We start from the raw sequence: 9,769 nt of genomic DNA on the forward strand, positions 1-9,769 counted from the left end.
ATTTAACTTTTTGTTGGATCATATGAACAAAGTCAGGTAAGTTGAAATGACATCTCAAAATAACCATTTCCTACATAATAGGAAGTACCACTACCTTAGTAGTGGTATTCTCAGAACCAAATTGGCCTTGAAGCCCAAGACCAGAGAAGGCAGGAGTTTTATGTATATGGCATTAGGTCCCCCCTTAAGGTGCTCAATGATTAATTTTCTCCATGAGTCCGTCCCTGCCTTGGAATGGAACTACCTTGGTATGCTGAAACCAGCCATCACTCCTGCTCTTGGTTTTTGGAGCAACTCTACATAATTATTGCTCATTGGCTGGGGCAGAGGGAGGGAAAGAAAGGAAAACAACATCTGATTGCTAAGCCTGAGGTTTGGTGTGCTTGTTGGGTAACCAAGACCAAAGACACTCCACAGCACCCTTCATTGTCCAAACGTTAAGAGGACAATTATTTCAACTCAAAACTTCAATACCTTGATAGATGTCCTGGGTGACAAACGGGAGTCCTGTCATTTAACATCCACTGCAAATTAAGGAGAAAGGAGATTTAAAGCAAGGTCTCTAGCCAAGATGTCATGTGAGTGAGCACTGCAAGCACTTCATTAGCTCTGGAGAGTCCTTCACTTTTCCAGCAGGTGACACAAAAGTCCTTAGAAACTGAGAGGTGTGGGTGGGAGCCAGGCAGTGGCTTTCAACGCAGTGATGCCTTTATGTGATGTGACAAAAACTTGGGTAGAACCATGTCATACCAACACCCACATATTTGTATATCTTCCCCTGTGACCTGGCAGGACCTGACAACTGGTTGCACCCCATTATCCCTTTTTACCTGAGTCCATGTGTGAATCTTATTCTACAAAGGAAGGAAAATACTAGCAGCAGGACCCCAATAATGAGTTGGCCACTGCTGCCAAGAATCTGCCTCCCCCAACCCTTACAGATTTATGTCACTGGGAAGCCTAATCAACGCCTGTTTCTTATCAACCACTTAACTCTGAACTCTTCAGCATGAAGCAGTTAGAAGCCATAATATTTCATTACATCTTAACTGCTCCCAGCTAAAAAATATGGGTATCTGATAGAAACACGGCTTCTGTCTGCAGCAATGAAGGAATTTATTATGTGTAATAAATCTATGCATGTAATGTGATTTCTAGTTTGGACTAGGTGCAGCTTTTCATTGCATCCCATCATGTATTTCCCACCAAGCCAGTGCTTGTGTGGTCAAGTTCTCTGCTCAACTCCAGCCCTCTCTCCTTGTGTCTGATTTGTTGACAGGAGTCTAAACAGAGGGCTCCTTGGGAGCTCTTCCAGCAATGCTCTTTGGCTTTTGAGAAAATGCCAAATGTGTTGGTGTACGATGGGAGAAGGTCCACACACATCTCACAAAGATCTCCCTGAGACAGCAGTAAGCACGAGTGCAAGTTACTCATCCTGATCCTCCTGCTGCCAAAGCACACCCAGCCTTGTCCTCTTGGCTGAGTGTGAACTCACCCCTTTCTCGGTTCATAACGATCACATTTCCAAGGATCTGTTTGCAAATTAGAAGGTTATTTATAATCACAGTCATTTATCTGATTTAGGGAGGAAGACTGGACATTTTTCTCCATTACTGTTTCCATTACTAGCCAGGGACCAGCAGTTTCTGAGGACTGCTGTCATTGTGGCCGAAGTTGGGCAAGGATAAAGCCTGGAATCAAAATTATAGAGTACATCTCAATTCTGGGCTCTCACCAGCTTTCTCATCTCAGAGGAAAGCTTTGGCTTTCATCAGCTGGATTAGTTATTACGATTTGTGTGAATAACTGATTGCATTTGTTTGGCAAGATCCATGGTTTATTTTGAAAAAAAAAACAAAAACAAAACCCAAAAAAACAAAAAAAACCCAACCACCACAAAAAACCCCCTATGGTTTATTTTGAACAAAATGTTAAAACAGGCATGCTATGGGTTTTTCCCCTGAAAAGAGAAACATAAAAATACTATTTGAAAACAAGTAACTGTGATATGAAAAAGAATATTTCACTTCCAGAAAAAAAAAAAAAAAAAAAAAAGTCACAGTGAACTCAAATGGACTCACAAGAAGATAAGACAGTACTGCTTCCCACTAACTCACCTTACAGCCAGAGCAACTACATAGGGCAAGAACAACAACTTAGATCTTCAAGATCAAGTCCTTCTACTTTGTACGTAGTTGAATGGGACTGATTATTTTCTGATTTATTTATTAGGGTATTAAACAGAAGAATTTGAAATCCCTCGGTTCTTTCCACCTGCACTGTTGTGACTTTCTATAACTGGCAGAAACTGGGTCTCACGTGCTCATGCTCTCCCACCCCTTTCCCAGCCTGGCCAGTTCTAATCACCAGCCTGGGGAGCTGTGCTCTGTCTCAGTAGATTTTGCAAATGGCACATCTTTTAGATGTACGGTCTTCTTTCCTTGTGTAGGACGTTACGGATTTGTCTAATTCACAACTGAAATTAGACATTTATTCAAGCTAGGGAAGACTCAAGATATTGAAACACATTGTAATGTTATACAAAACAGCACAACCCAGCCAGCTGGAGTCTGGGTCACCCGCTCAGAATATAGCATGGGTTGGGTTAGTAGCTTCTGTTGTCTAAGGTGGCAACTTTTAAGTAAAATTAAACTTATTGGAAGGCTTAGCAGAGTTAGCTTCTCTCCAATAATCTCTCTACGTGGGTAATGTTTCCAAAATAGCGCTCAAAATTAACTTTGCTGCAATGTCCTACTATATCAGCTCACTTCTTTTATGAATATGATGATTAATTTATATATAGTTTATCACATAATTTTTGTGATTAGAAGCAGAGGGGTTGCATCTCTGGAGCTGAGCAGTGGTAAGAGTCAATGGGCACCTTTCCTAACATCAACGAAAGATATATATAATCCAGCAACTCTCATTATTCAAATGCCAATCTAATTACACTGCAGAATGTAAATTAATGGAACATTCTTTTCAGATCTCCTCAGATTCACAGTAATATTCCAGTTCTGGAAGCTGCCCAAGCCAATAAGAGTGAAATTCTTCAGATTCAATATTATCAGAAGCGGTACGCCCTGTTCACAGCGAAAAAGCTTTTTAGGTGTTACTAAGCCGAAGAACTAGTTACTCGGGCAAGGGAGAACTTCCTAGGGAGCATTTGAGATGGGTTCCAAGTGGATCACACACACTCAGCTGGAACATCTCTCTTGTCAGAAGGAAAAACACATACTTGGGAAAGCCAAGGATTTGCGAAGTGCTGATGAAGTGTAGTATGACACACAGGTACGAAGCACTTCAGCCATGAAGATAAACGACAGAGTCCTCTCTATAGTACAGAGAATCTGGCTGCAGAAACTCATGCCAAAGTTTTTGGTTTTTTTTTTCATGAACCAAAAGAAAAGCAAATTAAAAACAAGCCAGTACAACTTGGTGATGCGGGCAATGCAGATTCCCATTGTTCTGAACTGCTGTTGATTCTGAACTCCCGTTTAAACCTGTTCTGACCTCCTTAGATGTGAGCACTTCAGTTAAATAGGTTTGCTTTCTTCCTATAATCTTCACAGGGCAGGTACAAATTCCTAGCATCAGCCAGGAGATTGCGTCTGATACAGACACCATTCAACCACAGGTTAAATTTAGCCAGTGAAAGTGGAAAAACCAGCGTCTCTCTCCATAAAGCCCCTCTGCAAAGACAAGAAGTTGAAAAACTGCTTTTCATGGCACACAGAAAATCACTGTTTTCTCTCTGTCAAGTGGGCCAGAGTGTGAAAAACTCTTGTCGGCTCTGTAAACAGAAAGCAAAGAGCAATTGCTACTGTAGTATTGACTTTTTGGGTGAAATCCCTCTCACCCGGTTTTATGTATCTCTTACACAGTTGTTAATGTCAGAGCCACTCGTTTGAACTCCTTTCTAGGGAGTTCTTGTCAATGGAGTTATTTCAGCTTAAGGGGAAATTCATCCTGTCCAGGTGCAGCAGATGAATTGAGGCAACTGAGAGACATAATACACTGGAATAACCCCAGATTGTCTGGTTTAGGGCTTTGGAAACTAAAAGAGCAGACATTTAAATTATCATTTTTTTCTGTTTGAAAGGGGTAAAATGTTCACCATGCAAAGAGCTCCTCTCCCAGAGTGTGTTGCATGCAAACTGTAAAGAAGGGATTTAGAGATGCCCAACGGGTGTGAACTGCTCTGGAAAGGTCTCAGGGGATGACTACAGAGGGGAACCTGGACGTTCAATGAATGGATGGACCACCAGCACCCAAAACTGTCCTTCACCTTCTGAGACACAGCTACTCTGGTTCCTGTCAAATCAGGGAAGACAGAACCTAGTAACAAACTTTTGTGAACAAAAATGTGTGTTGTGGGAGAAAACACCAATCAAGATACGATGATGAAGAAGATGCTGCTATGCAAACTCATTTCAGTTGAAAGCTGGAGGAGGAAAGTGGCAACAATTACAGTTTTGCTTGAAATACACACCTGCACACCTCACAGTATACCCAATAATCTTTCCTTAAAAATTATATATACTTCTTTGTTTATCTATATTAATATTGAATACAAATTCTTGTAATAAGAATCTTTTGGTGACCACTGCATATGGAAACCTTGAGCATTATAACATAAAAATATACTTAAGACCAGAAAAGACATTGCTGTTGTTACGAATGTAGTTACCCTTATCACATTAGCACTTAGTGAAGGTTATCATTTGTAAGCAAAATATAAATCCAAAGTTTTTCAAAAAAGTAGAGAAAACATTTGCTGCCTCTAGTAATATACTTCAAATTTCTGACCTTGTCTCATTGACAGTACTCTTTAGAACAGTTTTTTGGGCGACATGGGTTCAGCAGAATTTCACCATGGCTCCAGTAAAGAGATATTACCTGGGATAGAACAACCACCGGATGATCGCTAACACAGTAATTTTCCTTGTAGGTCATAAAAACAAACCTTCACTTAAATCTATTCAGTTCTTCACTAATGGAGTGTTAATTTTGTTTTTTTCACAGGGTTGTTTGGGAGATTTTGGTTTAATATATTGAAATTGCAGCTGCATATATTTAAATTATTTATACATCCAGACGTGTAGGCTGTGATTGAGTTTCTTGTTTGGTTGTAACACAAGGTTCATTTCTTCCACTGGCTGATTTAGCATGAAGAAACCTTCCCTGCGGGTCTGCTTCACAATAAATTGCTATTGGCAGACAGAAATGTCAGGTCTACCCTCCAGATGGGAGCAACAACAAATCAGACCTTTGCTTGCTCCATTTTTCCTTCTGCACATGGGATAAGAGATGTGTGTTCCTCTCCGCTTTGTCTCAAATGTAGAGTTTTGTTGGGGCACTTTTTCACATCTGAATTTCATGGCCACCAAAAACTGAAGCAACGTAGCCCAGGGTCTGTGAAACTGGCTAAGAATGGCAAATTTCACAGGCCAAATTTCTATTTTATTTTTCTATTTTGTGTCTTTACTATGAATCTATTGAAGCTAAAATAATGTTTTAATTTCCTGGATTGCACTTGTATAGTGAAGCTCTCTTTAGAGTCACTGGAGAGTTGATCAGTATAAGCAATACACCAGAGTTATAATCATTTCATCTCAAGCAGACAGCTAAATTACATCAGATTAATTACATATTAGTAGGACTCCATTGTCTCTAATGCCACAAGAGACCCCCCAAGGTGTTGTAGACATCTACATGGGAAAAGAAGAGGTAACACAGGACTCACAGCAGATACACATCGTTTTGTAAGGACAATTGTACTCCCAGAAGGAAACCCCACAGCATCTACAATGACTTTTCAAACCTCTGTTTAGGCAGCTGAAAATCTCACCCAAAGTGCCTATTTCTTGCCTTGAATACAAAGGGACTACTGGGACTGTCTCAGTTGGAGATGTCTAATGCTAGGCCAGGGCAATTCACCCACTGGTGAATATCTTATCAATCTTATTTGATTTATTGTGACTGTAAGTGCTACATAATAAGGAATCTTTCTTCAATGGGTACAAAATATATTGATCTGAATCATAATTTACTGATAGTGACAAGGGACAAGACCAAGGGCAACACTACGGTTTCGAAGCTCTCAAACAGGATAAAATTTACCTTAAACTCTGGCTGAAACTGGCATTGTGGGAGAAACAGGATGATAGTTGAAGGTATAGTGCAAATCTATGGCTTTTAGGATGTTTAGACACCTACTGACTCCCTCCACCTTCTCCACCGCCTCCATCTTCTTGGACATGAAGATACTGCCTTTAGCTTCTTCGCTGAAGCTCAAACCGTTTGTTCCTGCTCCTTCTGCATAACTGTCTAGAAATGGCAACTAATAGCAAGTGCTGCTTGCTCCAGATGGGACAGGGAATCATTAGCCACTACCACCTGCATTTTTATCACAGTTTTCAGATCCCTTCTCATCCCCCCCACTTCAAGTTGAACTGTGATTTCTGCAGCTGGTGAGTGACTTGGGAACACAAAAATTTTATCTCCTTGTTTATTGTTATCAAAGAACTGAAATGACAGTGGCTAGAATCACATTTTTTCCCACATTTTATTTTCAGTAGGCTGTTGCTCTTGAGGAGGATGTAAACACTCTTGCACATGACGTCACTGCCCATAACCGCAAGAGGCGGTGCGAGAGGGAGGGAAGTGGCGGCCCTGGGAGATGATGACCTCGCATAGTCGAGTCATCGCACTCAAAACACCAAAGCCAGACAAGGGCTTCATGGGAGTTTTTCTCCTGGCTGAGTTCCTCATAGTATCTAGGAACATAGTATACAAATGGGTCAGCCACCTTAAGCAGCAGATGGCTTTTACAGATACGATAGGACAAGGGGTAACAGTTTTAAGCTGAAAGAGGGGAGATTTAGGTGAGAAATCAGGAAGAAATGTTTTCCTGTGCGGGAAGTGAGGCAGTGGCCCAGGTTGCCCAGAGAAGCTGTGGATGCCCCATCCCTGGAGGGGTTCAAGGCCAGGCTGGATGAGGCTTTGGGCAACCTGGGCTAGTGGGAGGTGTCCCTGCCCATGGCAGGGGGTGGCACTGGATGGTCTTTAAGGTCCTTTCCAACCCAAACCATTCTATGATTCCATATCAAAAATGGCCATAGTCCTTCTTTTTCCTTTCCCTGCTGCCCCTTCTCCTCCTCTTCTTGCAGCAGCCCAAGTCAGTGCTGATGATGCTTCTCCAAATGAGCTTTAGACTCCAAAAAAAACATCACAGGGCGTAACTGCATGGTGTCCTCAAAGCTGTGGGATGTCAAAGAGGGAAGCACAGGTGGGGAAAGGTGCTCCTGATGGGGAAGAAGCTGACTGTGCAACCTCACCAGTGGTTCTGGTTCTCAAAAAAGAGAATTAAAAGACACTCCAAGTACAGAGCAAACTCACAATCAAAGTTACAAAAGGCCAACCATGTTTCACCATTTTTTCTGTCTCTGTTTTCACTCATCCCCCTGACCCTGCTCTGGACCCTTGCTGCAATTATCCCCCCTTTACCCCAGGGCACCTTTTCACAGCATCTTTTGGGAATGTTACATATTTGTCTACCAAGCAAAAAGACTAACAGTATCTGTGAAGAGCTATTCATAGCTCACCATTCACTTCTGAGACAACCAAGGGTGGGTCCATGTTTGCAGGAAAAAAGCTATTTTTATTTGTCTTGTTCCAGTCACCAACATAAAGGAACATTTCTACTGACTGGCCAGACCAGTGTTGGCTTTTGTGCAAACACCTGGACAAACGAGACCATTTGTCTAAGTCATGGAAGCTTGCTTAAGTATGACCTTATGTGCAAACATATCAGGTAGCTCTTTATAGAGTAGGTTTTGGTGGTTGTTTGTTTTTTTAATTTCCCTGAACTCTGTGCAATACCTGGTTCAGACTGAGAAACACAGTGTTCTTCCTCCTAGACAGTTGCAAAGGTGCATTTGAAGGCTTTGTTATTAATTCATTTTACATCCATTAATAATTAAGCCTTCTGATCCACAGACACTGGGATGATCTGGGCACATAAAGAAATGCAAAGCCATCCATCACTCAAAGCTGCCTTCACAGACAGTGGAGAAAAATAAGTTTTAAAGGGAAATTCATCTCATTTTAAGGTCAATAAGTTGTTCTTCATGAAGATCTTTTTCCTTTTGTGCTACGCTGGTATGAGTGTCATCACTGTTTGTGCCAGGGTTCACTTCATCCAGCTCTGAACACCTCCTGAGGTCCGTACAAGTCTTTCCATTTATTTCTCCAACTACTGGAATAAGCTCTTACAGTGCTAACACAAGCTTTAAGGTTTATATAGGGGAGAAGTGTAGTTTCATAAAAAAAACATTTGCTGGAGTTATAAACAACTAGATGGTGCCAATGTAATGATACTTCGTAATTAACACCTAATCCACCTGAAAATGTCGTCAACACATCCATTCAGAGCACAGCAGTAGGAGCAGAGATAGTCAAGCCTGGCTGGTTTTGGAAGCACAGGAGAAAATAAACCTTCCCAGTCCCTTTCCCTAGGCATCCAGTATGCCACATCCACCATCACGGTGTGTTATCCCATTTCTTCCCCCCTTGCCAAAAATTATTTTGGCCACGAAAGTCAGGCTCAGAGCAGAAGAGGGATGGTAGCAGGAAGCACCACAGAGATCCTAAATTATTCCTATTGTGAACCACTGCCTGGGCACAGCTCTCTTTCTCTCCCATCGATACAGATGGAGCTAAGAAACTCTTAATACCGTTGACCCATAAAGCTAAGCCTAAATTTAAGCCTACAAATATGCCCTAAATCTTCTAATAAATGTACAACACATGTCACGACTTAACACTATGCTCACCTCATTTTCCTCTTTTGCTCATAAATTTAACAATTTGGGCAAGACATTCTTTTCAGTCCTAGTTTCCCTCTTGAGACTAATGTGGTTTTTTTGAGAGAACGTGTTTCTAGAATGGTTGGGCAAGTTCCAATAGCAAAGACAGCTTTTTCTTCCTTAATCTTGCAATCTGGTTCTTTGAGGGATTTGTAGCCCTGCTGCAGAAGAGGGATTACAGCCTGAAGGGTGATTGATGCCAGAGGATGGCCATTCTGTTTTTTCCATCTCTTTTTACAGGCTACGATAATACCCACTGAAATGATTGCATTTCAAAACCACTTTTCAAGTTGCAAAGCCAAACCTGCAAAAGTGAAGGATACCCATCTGTGTTGGGCCAATATGCAACGAATAAGAGCAGGGGCTGCACATTTGTATGTGTGAAAAGGTGACAGAGCTTTGAGGAGTCACCCAGAGGTGCTGGCAGCACAGTCTGTCCATGCACTGACCCAGGCAGGTGCAGCAAGAGGAGAAACAGGAGTTTGGAGGCATTACGGCCAGTATTTCCAAACTCAAAGGTCTTAAATGAGTCACCCTAAAAGATATTACTCAGATGACCTGAATAAATATTTCATCTCTCTTCCAGCCTATTTTGCTGGATTTAACCCTGAGTTAAAATAACGGGAGTTTGACAATCCCAGGAAGAAGGATAAGGAACACATCTGACTGCTCATGCTGCCCCCAAGGTGAAGAGCGAATAAAGTAATTACAAACCAGCCCAATACGTTTACATGCTTTTTCTGCCTCAGGAAAGCCTGAAAAAAAAGAAGGTATTGCAGAAGACTGGGATGAGTCACTATACTGCCTGCAAGGCTGAACAAAGCTGGGATCCCTGGGTCTGTGAACTATTTGCTGCTACAAGTAGATAAATAAATAAAAATAAAAATAAATAAAAATAA

This window comes from Pterocles gutturalis, unplaced genomic scaffold (genome assembly GCF_000699245.1).
Source record: "Pterocles gutturalis isolate BGI_N339 unplaced genomic scaffold, ASM69924v1 scaffold22227, whole genome shotgun sequence".
Taxonomy (NCBI): domain Eukaryota; kingdom Metazoa; phylum Chordata; class Aves; order Pterocliformes; family Pteroclidae; genus Pterocles; species Pterocles gutturalis.